Source organism: Boleophthalmus pectinirostris, unplaced genomic scaffold (assembly GCF_026225935.1).
Source record: "Boleophthalmus pectinirostris isolate CB_2022bp ecotype Guang Dong unplaced genomic scaffold, ASM2622593v1 HiC_scaffold_12, whole genome shotgun sequence".
Classification (NCBI taxonomy): Eukaryota; Metazoa; Chordata; class Actinopteri; order Gobiiformes; family Gobiidae; genus Boleophthalmus; species Boleophthalmus pectinirostris.
Window position 1 is genome coordinate 33,654,399 of NW_026571018.1, and position 18,404 is coordinate 33,672,802.

The 18,404-nt window shown below is 39.3% G+C and overlaps 1 protein-coding gene across 1 annotated transcript in view; it reads left to right on the plus strand.

The window, feature by feature from the left end:
- LOC110172779 (gamma-aminobutyric acid receptor subunit beta-2-like) overlaps nt 1-18,404 on the plus strand; it is a 188,554-nt gene that overhangs the window by 64,113 nt on the left and 106,037 nt on the right. The window lies entirely within an intron of this gene.

Below are 18,404 nucleotides of genomic sequence, written 5' to 3' on the forward strand. Positions count from 1 at the left end.
AAACACATACAGTATACCGAGTTTGTTTTTGGATAAGTAAGAAACTATAGGCCAGGGGTGTCAAACTCATTTTGGTCCAGGGGCCGTATCCAACCTACTTTGATCCCAAAGGGGCCGGATCAGAAAACTCATGGCATATATACCCCAAAAATAGCAATAAGTTCAAATATTTGTGCAGAGAAACACAAATCTATTACAGAAATCTTTTTTAATTGATGAACTCTTTCTTTTACAAAATATTATAATATGAACAACCTGAAACTTTAAAGAAAAATGCAATTTCAACACAATGTTTTAAAATTAACTTGTGTGCAAATAGAAATAAGTAATTTTTTTTTGTAAAATCCTGCACTCGGCTCCACTTTTCTAATTTTTGACATTTTTCTGATGAGGGTGTCACGGTCAACAGTCAAAACGATCGTCCTTTAAGAGCGTTTGGAAAGAGACAAGTCTTCATTTGTGCTGCTCTGGTGGGAGGGGCCACGCACAGAGACACTGGAGACGCTGCTATGATCAGCGGCGCAGAAAATTACCAATATTTTAATAGAAAATATAATTTAAATATTTTAGTAAAAAATCAGCCGAGGGTCACATTAAAGGTCTTGGAGGGCCGGATCTGGCCCCCGGGCCTTATGTTTGACACCCGTGCTATAGGCTATGAAATGTGTATTAAATGATAGTAATGCACGTGAAATTACAGTTTACTTTTCAATATCTTTCAATTGAATCTGATGATATATTTTTTGGACCAATGTGTATGGTCAATTTTGAAATTTCCTACTTTTTTTTTTTTTTTTTACCACAAATATGTAAGAGAGAATATGTGCATTTCTCTCTTAATATTAAAATGTTAACATGTTAAAAATAAATAAAAATAAAGGTCAATAAACATGTACTATGTAGCTTTTTGGTTTGGTTTGTGAATATTTCATCCTGCCAGTATATCGATCTATGTCTAATAGGGATGTAACAATAACTAAAATATCGTGATATCGTATCGTCAAAGGTCTCACAATAATATCGTGGGCTGTCACAGTATCTCAAATTATATGTTTCTTTAGTTAAATGGTGTTTTATAGTAGCAATAGTTAATGAACATGGGGAACTACATATCCCATGATTCATTTCAGTGCAGACAACATGAAGAAATAGGTTTTTAGTTTAATTATTGGGATTATGACAGTAATGATTCGCACCAAAGTTGTGTTAAGGTATTTTAAAAGCAATACTGTAAGTGTCCTATTTACAATTTTATGAGCTTCTCCAAAATATCCCTGTAAATATCGTACCTTGAGATTTGGATATTGTTACATCTCTAATCTCTAATTGTGAAGTGTTCAAGTGTTCTGAGAAAGAGCCTGAGAACTGCGTGAACTGATGAGAAATGTTCCAAATGATGTGACCAGCTGTGGCCCCGTTCGGATACATGTTTGAACCAAATGATCAAACTGAACCAAGTTTCAAAAAATGTGCTAAAATGATTGAAAAAACTGCAAAATATGACTGGAGTATAGCCTGGTTAGCGGTCTTATGATTCTCTACTAATTACAGCAACCAAATGAGACTGGGGTGAGACAAACCAAAGAATTTAAGACATTTTTTATTAAAGATGGAAGTTTGTCTGAATTTCAAGTTTCAGATTTGTTTCAGTTCAACAAAATCACATTTTTTAAAATCTTAGATTAACAGAAAATTCTCCGTAGAGATATACATTATGGTAAAGAACCACACTCTTTGACAAAACTTTACAAAGACGAGTGAATCTGGAGCTGTATCCTGTCTGATTTCAGAGGGTGTGATTGACAGGTGGATGAACCAATCAGAGAGAAGCATCCTGTTCACATCAAAAACATACATGGTTTACACGTAAAAAAAGACGAAACATGGATGGATTTTTTTCAGAATCGACAATCGAAGCACCAAACTATTAGCCAGGTTGGCTCCACCTCGTGCCTCCGCTCAATTTCATTTTTCTCCAGCGACTAGGTCAGGAATCAGAATACACTAGACGGTTCGCAAGAATCCCAGAAGTGTGAGTTCGGGCACCAGCCAATCAGCGAAGAGCCATATATTCAGTGTTGGCAACGATTCCTGAGATCGAGGATTTAAAGCTGGAACAAAGAGAATGTTCAGTGAATTTTATCAAGGGGATTTGGGAAAAGCTTAATATACCAGTTAGCCCTGTTAGCGGCACATTACATATGTCATGACCAAATAGCAGCGATTGGTTAAATGAAAATAAATAAATAAAAAAGTACCCACCTGCCATCAAGCGAACAAATCTGTGAGCTCAGTCCGTTTCCACGAAGTGAAACAGGCTGATGAATCAGGCTACCAAACTACTACTGCTACTTACTGATCTCGGGTAAAAGAAGTTATATAATTTGTTCTGAATGTTATGAGAATTTTCAAAAGGACACGTGCTACAAATCTGCAGATCATCTGAAGTGGTTCGGTCACGCAGATCAATCCAAATTCCATGGCGACAAGCAGGTCAAGCTCCTCTTCCAGGCTGCGTTTAAAGTTTGGAGATGCAAGTCTGCTGCCAGTAAGAATGCAGGATTTTCAGAGAAGAAAAATAAAAACATCCTCAATGAAAATGCTTTTATTTTATTCTGTTTTATGGCTTGAATCAAACCGAAGCACGTGACAGCTCTGAAATGAATGTTGACAGGCTAATACATTCAGAAAGTTGAATCTCCCGTGTCTCCTCACAGTGAAGTAAAAATGATGGGCACATTAGAAGCTTCTCTGAACCTCTAAATAATCACAAAGTACTAATCGGCACCATTTATTCTGGTTGAAATGGGCCTTACCAACCCCTGCGGCCGCCCCTGTGAGCTCCGCGTGTCAGATTGACTCCACGCGGCGCTCAAGCTGTTTGAATACACAGCTTATTTCTATATCCACACTGTACACAGCCTGCAGCCCGAGCAGCCATGTCACTCGGCTCTATAGGGATCCTGTGTCTATTATTAGGGCACTATGAAGCCTCCTATGCCCTACGCCAGGCTCCTCGTGCCCTGTGTCGTCGGCGTCAGGCAGGGAGCTGAAAGACGCTTGTTGTTGGAGGGTTTTCACAGAGACATTAAGTGGCGGGTGAGAGTTAAACCCACCGCCCTAGAAGAGGCGGTAGGCTTCAGCATCTCATTCACGTTCTGCTTGCCTGGAAATTTCAGAATGTTATCTCTCTGTGTTTTTCTTATACAGATTGAAGTCAGTCTAGTCCCCACGCCCTCTGTTGTGTCTCGAGCCCAGCCAAACAAGATTGTCCAATCAGGAGTTCATTGGTCATCTATCGTTTACAAACAGAATGACGTTTCTCTCTTCTCAGATTAACAGTTTAGCGCGTTGTGTGAAGAATCCCTCAGTCGTCTGGGTAGAATCCATGACGAGGGGAAAATTCTCCTCCACGGGCCACTCATTTGAGGACAGCGAGGTACAGATTTTAGCCAGAGAAAATAATTGGTTTGAGAGGAGAGTGAAAGAAGCCATTTTTGTTAAGAAAGAGAATCCTTCTCTAAACAGAAATGGAGGACTCAGACACCATCTATCTCCTATTTACAACTCCATCCTCAAACTTAAATCAAAACAAACAAGAGAACAACAAGTGTAGCCAGGTCAGGTCCAGAGGTGTGGAAGCTCCTTTATGGCCATGAATTGTTCTGCTAATTAAACCCCACACTGTGTACAGGTCAATAGGCCGAAGTAACAAACAGAAACTGTAAACAAGTAGGTGTGTTAGTTTCAGTGTAGTTAGCTCCTCCCTGCAGACAGATATAAGGAAGTGTCCACCAGCGTCTGACCAGAATTGAAGAAGCCAATGATGTTCATTTTGTCTTCTTATATACTTTAACTTCTTAGGTTCTTTTTAAAGACAATGCAGTAAAGTGTATTTACCTTGTTGACATGTTTCGGCTGCTAGCTGCAAGCCATCTTCAGAACTGTCACCGGTGTTGGTGTTGACGTGTCGTATATCAGCTGTTGTTACTTCCTGTGGGCGTGGTCAGCCTGATGGACCTGGCAGGTCGCTCAGACTGACCACGCCTCGGGGCTCGGGTCATTGGATCGGAAAACAACAAGTTCAAACGTTGGATCAAGGAGGCCATTGAAATCAGGAAACGAGGCACGGACAGCATTAACCGTGATGACGGCGCGTTCCTCCTTTCACACACCTGGGACACCCTCCTCCAGAGACACCGGGCGACGGGAGGCGTGGTCAGTCTGAGCGACCTGCCAGGTCCATCAGGCTGACCACGCCTACAGGAAGTAACAACAGCTGATATACGACACGTCACCACCAACACCGGTGACAGTTCTGAAGATGGCTTGCAGCTAGCAGCCGAAACATGTCAACAAGGTAAACACACTTTACTGCATTGTCTTTAAAAAGAACCTAAGAAGTTACAGAATTGAAGAAGCAGATTGGATGAGCTGCAAAACGTCTTCAACCAAACTAACTTTTGTCCAGTCGACAAATTGAATTTTCTCCTCGCCATAGTTTAGCGCGTTTCTCATTGATTCACTGATTGTTTTTTCAGTCTCTTGTGAAATATATATATTTTTCTTTTTTTTCTAATAAGCAGACATTTTTATATGGACAGACCATGCATGTCGCTGATCAACTCATCGCCCTGTCAATCATCTAAAAACTGGGAAGCTTCACCTTTGACCAAACTCACATCTTCGTAAAGTGTGTATTCTGGATCTCATACCAGTTGCTGATACGAAGACTACAAAGCCATTTTAGAGCTTCACACAGAATCAGTGCATCGATGACTTGAATATTTTAAACAAATCAAACAACTTTTAATTCATATTTTAGTGCCAAAACTTGTCTCCAATGTCCAATGTATGGGATTTCCATTTAAGTATGTCGTTTAGTAGCGTTTAGAGCATTATTTCCCAAAGTCTTTTTTTTTTTTTTTTTCTGTGGGACACTGATTACTGTTTTTTGTTGTTTAAAACTTGAGTAATGCTAATTGTTCAGAAAGACACGATCACTCAGTCAATAAAATATCCTCATTAATGTTCAATAATGGTCACAGATTTATTTTGTTATTTACAAATAATGTCTATTGACTTAGGTCGCGAAGATATAGTGATTTTTAAAAATATGGGTCCCCAGGAAAAAAATAAATAAAAAAGTTTGGGAAAAGTGGCCAGGCAGAATAAGGTCAGTATGTGTAGTGTAGTATGAGTTGATATGTGGAGTAAGCTGAAGTATAATGAAACAAGAGGGAGTAGTAGTAGCACAGGTTTTGTATTCAGCTCTTTTGGCGTTCTAGGCAAGAATTCAGATTCACCCCATGCTGCCTGTTGATGAAGTAAAGGTCCCTCAGTTGAATTCTGAATAGATATTGTGCCAGGTATTTTGGATGCTGAGGGGTTTGAGTGTAGCCAGGCTGGCATCACATACGGCCTTCACTCAGTTTCATTTCTCTCCAGCGACTAGGTCAGGAATCGGAATACAGTAGGCAGTGTTGGGAAGGTTACTTTTAAAAGTAACGTAACGTAATCTGAATACTTTGGATTATTTGATTTGCTGTAGAGAAGCAAAGACGAGGATGGTTTAGACCTGGTTTTAGACCTGGTTTTAGTCCTGGTTTAGATCTAGTTTAGACCTGGTTTTAGTCTTGGTTTAGATCTGGTTTAGATCGAGTTAAGTTCTAGTTTACACCTGGTCTTAGTCCTGGTTTAGCTTTAGTTTAGATCTAGTTTAGACCTGGTTTTAGTCCTGGTTTAGTACTGGTTTAGACCTGGTTTAGTTCTAGTTTAGACCTGGTTTAGTCCTGGTTTAGCTTTAGTTTAGATCTAGTTTAGACCTGGTTTTAGTTCTAGTTTAGACCAGGTTTTAGTCCTGGTTTAGACCTGGTTTAGATCTAGTTTAGTTCTAGTTTAGTTTCCGGCAATGAGAGGGAAAAAAAAAAAAAAAAAAGTGAAAACAGGAAAATATCGCCATGTAATCCATTTATTTCAACAAAAAAACTGCAATCCAATTACCACTCACTGAAACAGTAACTGTAACTGAATACAGTTACTCATAAATTGCTACTCTGATTACGTAACTTCAGTACATGTAATCTGTTACTCCCCAACACTGTACAGTAGACTGTTTGCAAGAAGCCCGGAAAGTTGTAGACCGCACACCGGCCAATTAGCAAAAAAGCTGTGAAGCCGTGTCTGGGTCCCTTTTGTGGAACAGTACAGCAGTAAACAAAGCGGTCGAGATGGATGTAGACGAAGCCAGACATTCTGTGTTGACAACGATTCCCGAGATCGAGGATTTAAAGCCGGAATAAAGAGAATGTTTGGTGAATTTTATCAAGGGGAAAGACGTTATTGTCCTTCTTCCTATGGGATTTGGGAAAAGCTTAATATACCAGTGCATTACATACGTCATGACCAAACTGCGGCGAAAGTACCCGCCTACCATCAAGCGAACAAATCCTAATGCTGCGAGGTCAGACAGTTTCCACAAAGTGAAACCGGTCGATGAATCAGGCTAGTATGAGCGTCCTTCCCCGAAAAAAAGAAAAAATCTTTTGTCATTTGAGTTTTACATGCTGCATATCACTTGTGTAAAAAAATCCTGTCGCTGTTACAGAAGCCTGAACATTTAGTGAAGTCTCCTGGCCTTGGATTCAACAGAAGTGCAGCGAGACATGCACTGTGATTTGCAAAGATTATTTTCAACAAGTAAATCTACAGACTTGAATCGGAGGCGGATGGACAAGAAATAAAGACTGGCTAAAAGCTTTGTGGGCGTTGAACATTTTTCTCCAATCTATGTAATGATCTATGGAAATGCCAGGCTCTCTGAAAGCTGCACCTGATGGCTTGGATGACCTTTTCATTATAAAAGTTTAACAAATATCTTAATGGCAACACAACAGCGTTCACCTGTCAATATAGAGACAACTGGGACTGGAAGGAGCTGCTGCTTATCCTCCTGACTTAAATCTCTGCTTATGTTGTAATATAAAAATGCAATAGTTGGAAATATTATGATTATCTTACTCTCATGATTTATATTGTACCCTCTGGTGGGCTATACAGCTCTAGAATTTACATTAAAAGTGTTAATGCCGTAAGAAAAGTGTGCAGTTTGAATAGTTTGGCAAAGCAAGATCATAAATTGTTATCTCTTTTTCTTATACTTTAGATTGTACAGACCTCTGTTTGTTGCAGCTGCACTCACTGCCTATTTCTTCAGAAGTTTCACTGTGACGTGTCTGGTCAGCTGATGTAAACAGATTTTAAAAGTATCCCAGGTGTGAGAGAGTTGGTATGCCCCCTCATCCCGATTCACAGTCTGGTGGACCTGTTTCCAGATTTCAGTGGCCTCCCTAAGCCAACCGTGGTACTTGTGGCTCTCCGTTGCTTATGAACTTAGCGTTGTCCCAGTCCACGTTCTTTATAGTCTGGCTAGAATCATTAGGTCCTCTGTGTTGATTATGTCTAATATCTTAGGGACAGAACTGTATTTGATTCATACCTTGACGGTTTCAGCTGCACTCTGCCAATTTCCTCAGAAACATTACTGTGACGTGTTTGGTCTGCTGATTTAAACAGATTTTGCGCTGTCTTCCTGCTGAGATTGGAAGGACGATTAGACTGGTTAGAATCAGAACTGTATTTGATTCATACCTTGACGGATTCAGCTACACTCTGCCAGTTTCCTCAGAAGTATCACTGTGATGTGTTGGGTCTGCTGATTTAAACAGATTTTTTTTTTTTTGCTGTTTTTCTGCTGGGAACAGTAGGATGATATTGGAATCTGTCAGAGGTGGGGACTTGCAAGTCATGACTTGGACTCGAGTCAGACTTGAGTCAATAGTTTTAGGACCTGAGTCTTGACTTGATAAAATGGATTAAGACTTGGGCCTCAACTTGGACTTGAAGGTCAGTGACTTGAGACTTGACTCAGATTTGAGGCCTGTGACTTGAGACTTCTCCTAAAAAATTATTTTTTTACAAAATACTTTTCTCTTTACAGTTGATACATGCTGTGCTTAATTTTACAGGAACAAACAGGAACATGCCCCTCCCACGTCTCTGTTTGTTACTTTAGATGGAACTGAAGTACTGTGATACTCAAATGTACTACAGTAATATACGGTACAACACAGTACAATACAGTAATATATATTTCAATACAGCAAAACAAAGGGAACTGCATATAACATGATCCTTCCATTTCAGTGCAGACAAAATCTGACAAAATAACAGTTTTTAAGCATTCTTAAATCTGAATTATTTCTATTCTGACCGTCATGATTCACACTAAGATCTTGTCAAGACATTTCAAAAGGAAAAATGTGCATTTCTACAATTCTTATATAAATACTCTTATAAATATACCATGACTTTTTAAATGCAATCAAAGCAAATCAAAGCAGACGACTTGGACTTGATTTAGACTTATGGGCCAGTGACTCGGGACTCGACTTGGACTTGCCTGTATTTGACTTGGGACTTGACTCGGACTTCAGACTTACTTGAGACTTGCAAAAACAACGACTTGATCCCACCTCTGACATCTAGAGTCTGATTTCTTCAGAACTGTATGCCAGGTTTGACAGAGTGGGTACACCCCCTCATCCCAGTTCACAGTCTGGACTCTGGACTTGTTTCTGGATCTCGATGGCCTCCCAGATCCAACAGTGATTCTTGTTTTTGTGCTTATGACCTTAGTGTTGTCCCAATCCATTTTCTTAATAGTCATTAGTCTTCTGTATTGATTTTACTTTCGATTTGTACGTACAGTCCTCTATTTCATTCAAACCTTGAACCAGTTGCATTGTGAAAAAGGGACACCAACGCCTATACTTTCTTAGGCGCCTAAAAAAAGCAGGTGTGGGCCCCTCTGTCCTGAAGGCCTTTTACAGGTGTGCGGTGGAGAGCATCCTCACCACCAACATGACAGTGTGGTTCAGCAGCAGCACCAAGGCAGAGAGGAAAGCTCTGCAGAGGATAGTTAGAGCTGCGGAGCGCGTCTGCGGCTGTAGTCTCCCCTGCATTGAAGATATTTACATCAGCAGGTGCAGGACAAAAGCCCACAGCATCATGGAAGACTCCACCCATCCAGCACATGAACTTTTTACAGCTCTCCCATCAGGCAGAAGATTGCGCCATCTACAGGCCAGGACCACGAGACTACGGAACAGTTTTTATCCTGATGCTGTGAGACTGATTAATTCTGTCAGAAAAAACACTACAAAACAGCACTGACTTGGAACGCACTTTAGAAAATGGGATTGATATACAATATTTTTTACTATTTTATTCTTGTTATAACAATTTATTCTTATCATAACTATTTGTTCTTATTGTTATCTGTGCTGCTGTTGACCTGGACCTGAGTGCATTGTTTCGTTTCTGTGTATTTTTTATACTGGAATGACAAATAAATTTGATTCTGATTCTGATTCTGACAGTTTCAGCTGCATTCTCTCACCTTCCTCAGAGCACAGTAACATCAAGTGACACTTCAGACCTCTGTAAAGACCTCTATTTCTTTCATAATAAAAGGTCTGTACATAAGGAAGTACATAAGACAATATTTGTGTAGTTCTGTATTTAAACTGTATATTTCTCTGTTGCCTTTGCTATCCGCTCAGACACCTTGATCCTTGTCATTTACACTTACGTTGTTTTCTTCTGCTGCTTGGATATCTCCTTTTCTGCTGGATATAAGTGGCTTTACGGCTCTAAATGATGGAGAGGGAGCATATTTGGCTCGGGCGATGGGATCTTGTGGGAGGAACATCAAATCAACACTGTAAAGGGTTTAAAGCTGCAGGCTGGACTTGTTAAGGATTCAGTCTCACTCTTCAAGGTCAGAGAAAGAGAAGAATGGTTCACATCTATCTCCATTTCAACCATTTGCACCAACAGGCGAGCTGTGTATATGGCACAGTGTATGAACTTCATCTCCATTTGTTTGAAAGGGGAAATGCTATTCACAGTGTATGATATGTGTGGGAATAGAGGAGCACGGCAACCGAAAAATAAATCTGGCGCCTTTCGAACCCAGTAAACATGGAGCCTGGATGTGGATAACCAGTCTTGCATGAAGTCCAGTGCTTTCTTAAATACAGTGTTGGGGAGTAACAGATTACATGTACCAGAGTTATGTAATCAGAGTACAAATTATGAGTAACTGTATTCCTTTACAGTTACTGTTTCAGTGAGTGGTAATTGGATTACAGTTACTTGGCTGAAATAAATAGATTACACGGCGGTATTTTCCTGTTTTCACATTTTGGGTTATATTCCTTTTTTTTTTTTTTTTTCTCTCGGTAATTCCACTCATTGCCGGACACTAAACCAGGTCTAAACCAGGTCTAAACCAGGTCTAAAACCAGGTCTAAACCAGGAGTAAACCAGGACTAAACCAGGACTAAACCAGGTCTAAAACCAGGTCTAAAACCAGGTCTAAAAACCAGGACTAACCAGGTCTAAACCAGGTCTAAACCAGGTCTAAACCAGGTCTAAACCAGGACTAAACCAGGTCTAAAACCAGGACTAAACTAGGACTAAACCAGGTCTAAACCAGGACTAAAACCAGGTCTAAACCAGGACTAAATCAGGACTAAATCAGGACTAAACCAGGACTAAACCAGGACTAAACCAGAACTAAACCAGGTCTAAACCAGGACTAAACCAGGTCTAAACCAGGTCTAAACCAGGTCTAAACCAGGTCTAAAACCAGGACTAAACCAGGACTAAATCAGGACTACACCAGGACTAAACCAGGTCTAAACCAGGACTAAACCAGGTCTAAACCAGGTCTAAACCAGGTCTAAAACCAGGTCTAAACCAGGTCTAAACCAGGTCTAAACCAGGACTAAGCCAAGTCTAAACCAGGTCTACAACAGGATTTAACAGGACAAAATCATGCTGCGTGGACCGTGTCTTCACCTCTTCTATCAATAAATAATCAATAATATTTTTAATACAGTTCAGTAAAGTCTGGGCTTTTTTTTTATTGTCTTTTAGCAGACAAAACATCTTATGTGAAGATTTCCTAGTCTTTGCTTCTCTACAGCAAATCAAGTAATCCAAAGTATTCAGATTACATTACTCACCTTGAGTAACTTAATGGATTACATTACAAACTATATTTTAGGATATGTAATTGGGGGAATACATTTTAAAAGTAACCTTCCCAACACTGCTTAAATACACTGCATATAAAATCAACAGACAATCCAATTACGTTTATATCAGACAGAGTTGCCAAGTCTCCTTCTTTAAAGAGACTTTGGGCTTCTATTTCTGGAAAGTCGTTTGCAAATTTTGAAGTCATGGGTAGGGCTGGGTTTCATTAAGAAGCTGTTGAAACAGATACAGATCTCGATACACTACATTTTAGAAAATCACGGCTGTGATACTAAAAGTCTTTGTTAAACCACTTCTTGTGCAAAGTTCATATGAAACACAAACATTTTAATCATCAAATCAGTGAAAATGTCAAATGTGTCACATTGATGAGTTTCCTTCCACTAAAGGCCTGTTTACATGAGAACACTTGTAGGTAAAAACAAAATATTTTATCAGAAGTGCCTTTCATTTAGACGGTGACGGCTTAAAACATGGCAAAAATCTGAAGCCATCCTACAGAGTGGAAAAGTTGAATACACTCCACCGTAGTGTTTCCGTCTACACTGCCCAAGATGCAAAACTCTGGTCAGATCTGCTCACGTCATGTACACGTTTACGTCACATACATCACCACCTAGCGTCACCACCTAGCCTCCGGACATGTATACCCAATCGAATTCCACACACTTTTGCGTCACCGTATGCGCCCAGATTTCCTCCTGAAAACCCTCATCTAAACGTGGAATAAAAAGTGAAGATGCGACGCCATTTTTGCATTTTCTGTTCAGACTGTCATCATATAAATGTAGCCTAAAAATGCAACAAAACTATAGATCTGTATGACAATAATTTAGTAAAATATAGCAAAAAATACTTTTGGTAATATATCGGTACAGCAGCCCACGATATCAATATATCTGTATCATCACATTAAACTATGCAATATATCGATATCTAGTCATGGGTCACTTTTTTTGGATTGGCTTCGGAGAGGCACCTTTTATGTCATAAAATAGGTAATTTTTGCCTTTTTCAGTTTTAACAGACCTAATAATGACCAAAATACAAGGCAAATCATGTTTTAAAACAATTATTGATGTAACAATTGCTCGAAAAGGACATGCATTTCATTAGCGGCATTGACATAGAACACCTAACTATAGTTCTTCTTTTTAGGCTTATTTTTGTAGGTCTGAAATTGCGTATTTTGGGGTTAATTTACAAACTTTTGGTTGCTTGTTGCTCTCTGATATCCAAGTAGCTGGAATTTTGACATTTCTTGACGTATAGTTCCCTCTAGACTTGATATGTAGTGATCATGATCTGTTGTACTGTAAACCCTGAACATATTTTCTCTGTCATATCTGTTTAATCTATGTCACTTTTTTGGATTGGCTTCGGAGAGGCATGTTTTACATCATAAAATAGAAAATTTTTCTGTTTTAGCAAACATAATTATGACTAAAATACAAGGAAATAAAAAATAAATAAAAAATAGAGTTTTAAAACAATTATTGATGTAACAATTGCTTTAAAAATAAAGCATCATCATTAGCGGTCATTCAGCATTGACACGTAACACTTAACTATAGTTCTTCTTTTTAGGCTTATTTTTATAGGTTTAAAATGGCGTATATTGGGGTTTCATTTTTAAAGTTTTGGTTGCTTGTTGCTCTCTGATATCCAAGTAGCTGAAATTTTGACATTTCTTGGCAGTGTAGTTTCCTCTAGGCTTGATATGTAGTGATCATAATCTGTTGTACGGTAAACCCCGAACACATTTTCACTGTCATTTCTGTTTAATCTATGCCACTTTTTTTTCTTTTTTTTTGTTTGGCTTCGGAGAGGAACCTTTTACGTCACAGAATAGGTCATTTTTGCCTTTTTCAGTTTTGACAGACCTAATAATGACCAAAATACAAGGCAAATCATGGACATGCATTTCATTAGCGGCATTGACATAGAGCACCTAACTATAGTTCTTCTTTTTAGGCTTATTTTTGTAGGTCTGAAATTGCGTATTTTGGGGTTCATTGACAAACTTTTGGTTGCTTGTTGCTCTCTGATATCCAAGTAGCTGGAATTTTGACACATTTTCGTTGTCATTTCTGTTTAATCTATGCCACTTTTTTTTAGACTGGCTTCGGAGAGGCACCTTTTACGTAATAAAATAGGTCATTTTTGCCTTTTTTCAGTTTTGACAGACCTAATAATGACTAAAATACAAGGCAGTTATCCATGCAAAAATCCATGCATCTCATTAGTGGTCATTCAGCGCTGACACTTAAAGGTTGTATAGAGGATTTTTTTAAGGAAAGTGAAATACAGCGACCGTCCTTTTTCAAATGTTGTGCATGTGTGACACCACCTTCCTCCTCCACAGCTCTACAAGTAGAAACATCTCCTCCCGCCTCTTTATTCTAGAAATCATACTTGTTTACATCCAGTGCGCGTTCAGAATTACTGTTTGAAGTGACCTTTCTAGAAATAATTTAGCGACCGATGTGTCAGTTTTTAGACCCTTCGTCTGCTTCATTCGCACCATCGCTGGAAGAAATCTCCAAGAATCACCTCAGTTTGTCTTCGCTCCTTTTCTCCTTCTCTTCTTCTTTCAGCGACCTCGAAAACGGACTTTCTTTTGCGGCGAACTGGTCGTGGATTCTCGTCCGCCGTTGCAACAAACTTTGTGTGAAATGCGAGGAAGCTACAGTTTGAAAAAGCCTCTAAGAACCGCCACATAAACCACGTAATCCCCGCACGCCGGCGAGTCAGTTACACTAGAAACGTAGGGAGTTTTATTGACGACCTAACAGCCAATAGAAAATGAGGCAGCCTCGTTTTCTATTGGCTGATGTTTATCTGGCCTCAACACGTCCACAGTTGATAGATTGTCATAGTTTTTTTTTTTGGTCGTCATAATTACAAAGCTGCTGCGTTTCTGTAATGGTATTTGAAACTTTCATTGACAATTTGAAACTGAAAAAAAATCCTCCATACAACCTTTAACACTTAACTATAGCTCTTCTTTTTAGGTTTATTTTTTTAGGTCTGCATATTTTGGGGTTGATTTACAAAAGTTTCGGTTGCTTGTTGCTCTCTGATATCCAAGTAGCTGGAATTTTGACATTTCGTGATGGTGCTGTTCCCTCTAGACTTAATACATAGTGATAATGATCTGTTGTACGGTAAACCCCGAACACATTTTCACTCTCATATCTGTTTAATCTACGCTACGCACATCACAGCCCCTCTGAGAATGAATCAAATGTATGCAAGATTTAAACTGAGAAAGCAAGATGAAGAGTAAATATGCGATACAAATGGCTTTATGAAACATTACAGTCAAAAATGTATGGGCACAGTAATGGTTTTCTACTTTAGTTCAGTAGAGATTGGCAATTCCAGGTCTGAAATCATCCAAATGATTCTAGTGAAGGTGCGTGGAGTTTAAAAACACAGTGGGGCGCTTCCTGTGTTACCACATGATATCACAAGGTGGACCAGAGTGTTTTCCATTTGAGAGAAGAACTGTGTGATCAACTTATGTGAATGAAAAAAGGTACGTTTTTGATGAAGAAACAACATTATGAGATCAGAAAATGGCATAATACGAGCGCTCAGTGAGTGTAAAAATGCATAAAAATAGAACGGAAAATAATCGTTTCTTTAAAAATAGTTCGATCCGACCCTATCAACGTCACATCACAACTAGGGAGGTCACCGAGGAAGCCGAGGTTGGTCCGTGGACGTGAAGAGCAGCGCGAATAAAAGCAATTTACATCACTTGGTCCACTGAGCTTTGCAACGCCTTTCATTTAGCCAGTCCTCCGTCTCCACCATCCCCCTCCTCCTCCTCCTCCCCATCACCCCATCCCTGCAGCTACGGGCCCGCCGCACCACGCGCCTCCTCTCCAAATGGAAAAGTGGCTCGCAGGCCAATGGGAAAGAAAGAGCAAATGGAACGGCGTTAAGTCATCCTCATTCCAGTCTCATTGCTCGCTCGCTCCCTGCAGACTCCGGCCTCCATCGCCAGTCTCCCGGAGCTGAACTGTTTGTATTTATTAACCGTTTTGCCAGGCCGGGGGCTTTGAAGCATTTGTTTTTATGTGCCGTTTGTCATGAAAGGGTTAATGTTTTTTTTTTTATTCATACAGTTCCTGAGGGGGTGGTTTGGAATTGAAAGTTCAAACGGGGTTTCTATTGTAAGAAACTTGGATCATTATTGTGTTTCAAATGAAAACGCTTTTCCCCACCAAACCCGCACGGAGTAACAAATACTAATACATGATAATAAAGGCTGTATAGTGTAACTTTTCAATAAATAGTGTATCATTATTTCGATAAAAGAGCCCATAATACGCGATTTTCTGATCTGTTATAATGTTGTTTCGTCATCACAAACATATGTTGTTGAGTTGTGTTTCATTCACTACAATTCTGAATTTTTAAGATGAGATCTTCTATCAAATGGGAAACACACAGTTCCACCTTGTGATGTCATGTGCTAATACAGGAAGTGCTCCATTGTATTTGTAAATTCCAGAATAATTTGGATAATTTCAGCTCTGGACTTGCCAATCTCTACTGAACTAAAGATAAAAGGTAGTTGTTATTAAAGGTGCATTGTGTAACTTTTCTGGTGGAGGGTCCATCACCTGTTTGTTTCTATGGCGATGTCATTGTTTGGCCTGGAATGTTCCACAGTATCTCTACTGTACATTTATTCAATTACATGTGGTTTTATGGCTCAAAAATACCTAGAAAAACAGGTATTCTGACTGTGAGCGGGGTCGCCTCTCCACAGATGTGACCTGTAACTTGGTCTGGTATGATCTCCATGAAGACAGAAAGGTTTAATACCATAATGTGAAACATTCCATACAAAGCAATAACATGTCCTCCATCAGAAAAGTTATACAGTGGTGGTGCACTGTATAACTTGAAAATGTTCACTTCATCAGATGGTGGAGACGGACTATTATTCATTATTTATTAATCAATTAATTAGTTAATTATTGCATTTATATAGCACCTTTCAAGACACCCAAAGACACTTTACAGTTTATCATTCATTCACTCCAACTCAGTGGTGGTAAGCTACTTTTGTTGCCACAGTTGCCCTGGGGCAGACAGACAAAAGCGAGGCTGCCAATCTCCACCAGTCAGCCCCTCCGATCACCACCATCTCTCTCGCACACACCGCTTTCATGCTAGAAAATGTAGGTAAAGTGCCTTGCCTAAGGACACAATGATTTTCCCAGTGGTCTCTCATCCAAATACTAACCAGGAATGGCCTTGTTTAGCTTCTGAGATCTGATGAGACACGCTGGTATGGCCACAATAGTAAACTAATAAACTACTAAAACTAATAAAAAACTAATATTACTCAAATATATGTGAAACAAAACACAACTCCAAGTGTGTTTTTAAGGAGGTAACAACATTCTAACATGGTTTAAAGCTCACAAGAGTCAACTTTTCATAATATAAGCACTCAAATCATGTATTTTATGTTCCCCAGTATAGCATATAACCTTTTTTTCAACAGCAAATGTTTCTATTGCTCAAAAATACTTGAAAACCATGCATTATTCCTGAGAGTGGGGTTACGTCTCCACAGATCTGACCTGTAACTTGGACACACTGAAACACTCCAGGAAAAGCAATAAAATCTCCTTGGAGAGTTAACTCAGAAAACCTATAGCTCACCTTTGTCTGTGTAATCTCTCCAGGCCGTTCAGGTAGAGTCCAGAGCAAAGGGAAATTCAATTCAGTCAACAGGACAAAGGTTTTACAGTAAAGACGTTTCACAGCTCATCAAAGTGGCTTCTTCAGTTCTGGTCAGATTGCTGTTGTACACTGAAGAGAGGAGCTAATTACACTGAAACTGACACTTCTATTTGTATGCAGTTTCTATTATTAGGTCTATTGAACCTCTGGGGTCACAAAAATGTAATTATGTTTGCTTGGATAACAAGTGAAGTAATGCATTAATTTTGCAGTTTACTGACCTCATTCTCTGCAAATCCACAGTCTTCACAGTGAATTAGGTTTAATAATGCAGAGTAAAACCGAAACAAGCTGTGTCCTGTTTTTTTTTTTTTTTCTTTTTTTTTTCTTTTTAATAATTACCACAGACTGTAAGAGGACTAAGTGAGTGTGCCGTCATCCACATCATTCAGCTTGAGCCGAGTTCCATTTTAGGAATTACGACCATGAATATCATAGCAACCAAAGAGCCAATCCCGTCTGAGGCTGTTTAGGTTAACGCCCCTTCCTGCCCACAACGCTGGTTTGGCACTTAGCAACTCTGTCAATCAAAACCAGGGAAAGAAGGCGCCTGATTTGTTTGTTATTAATGTCCGTATCTTGATTTACGGAAAAAATTGTGGAATAAAAACTGTCGGGATCACGAATAGCCGGTTACTACAAACATTTTAAGACCAAAATGACGAAGCTTACAACAACAATTACAAAGAGAGGGTTCATTATAAAGTGAATTGGTGCAAGAGTCGATAGAACCAGAAGCATGCACATGCTCACATCCTATTCATTACATGGCAGCGAACAAATTAGCTTTGTCCATTAATTTATACAGTGTGTGATAATACACCATATTTTTCAGACTACAAGTTGGTCTGGAGTATAAGTTGCACCAGCCAAAAAATGTGTAATTAAGAAGAAAGTAACATATATAAGTGGCACTGGACTATAAGTCACACTTTTTTGGGGGAAATTTATTTTTTATAAAATCAGAGACCAGGAACTGACATTTCATGTTGAAAGTTCAAGTTCTAGCGATAACAAAAGAACAGAGAACAACAGACTGTTAACTCATCATATTAACAGTTCTTCAGATAACTATAGCATAAACAACAGAACAGTTTACCAAACTGAAAGGAAAGTTGCATGGTGCATCCTCGCGGTGTCACAAGTTTCTTGCTCACTCCAAACTTTCTTTCTGCTGCCTGTTTTCAGTTGCATATTTTGCTACTTGCAGCTAGTAATCTGCAAAATATGATTTACTTTTTGGGAGCATTTGTGTTCAGTCTTCTCAGTTATCTTAGTAAGTTTGTTTGAATTTAAAATTTTCAGTGGTACAGAAGTAATGGTGTGATCGACTGACATGATACAGACAGGACAGAGGCTCTTTCTGCAGGAGACATGCGCAGTAGAGCCAAGTGACAGTGGTACAGGAGGAACAGGAGCAGCAGATACTGACACACAAGACTAGAGCGCCCTCTTGTGGCTGTCTGTGTGAAGATTTTAATATATAAGTCCCCTAGAGTATAAGT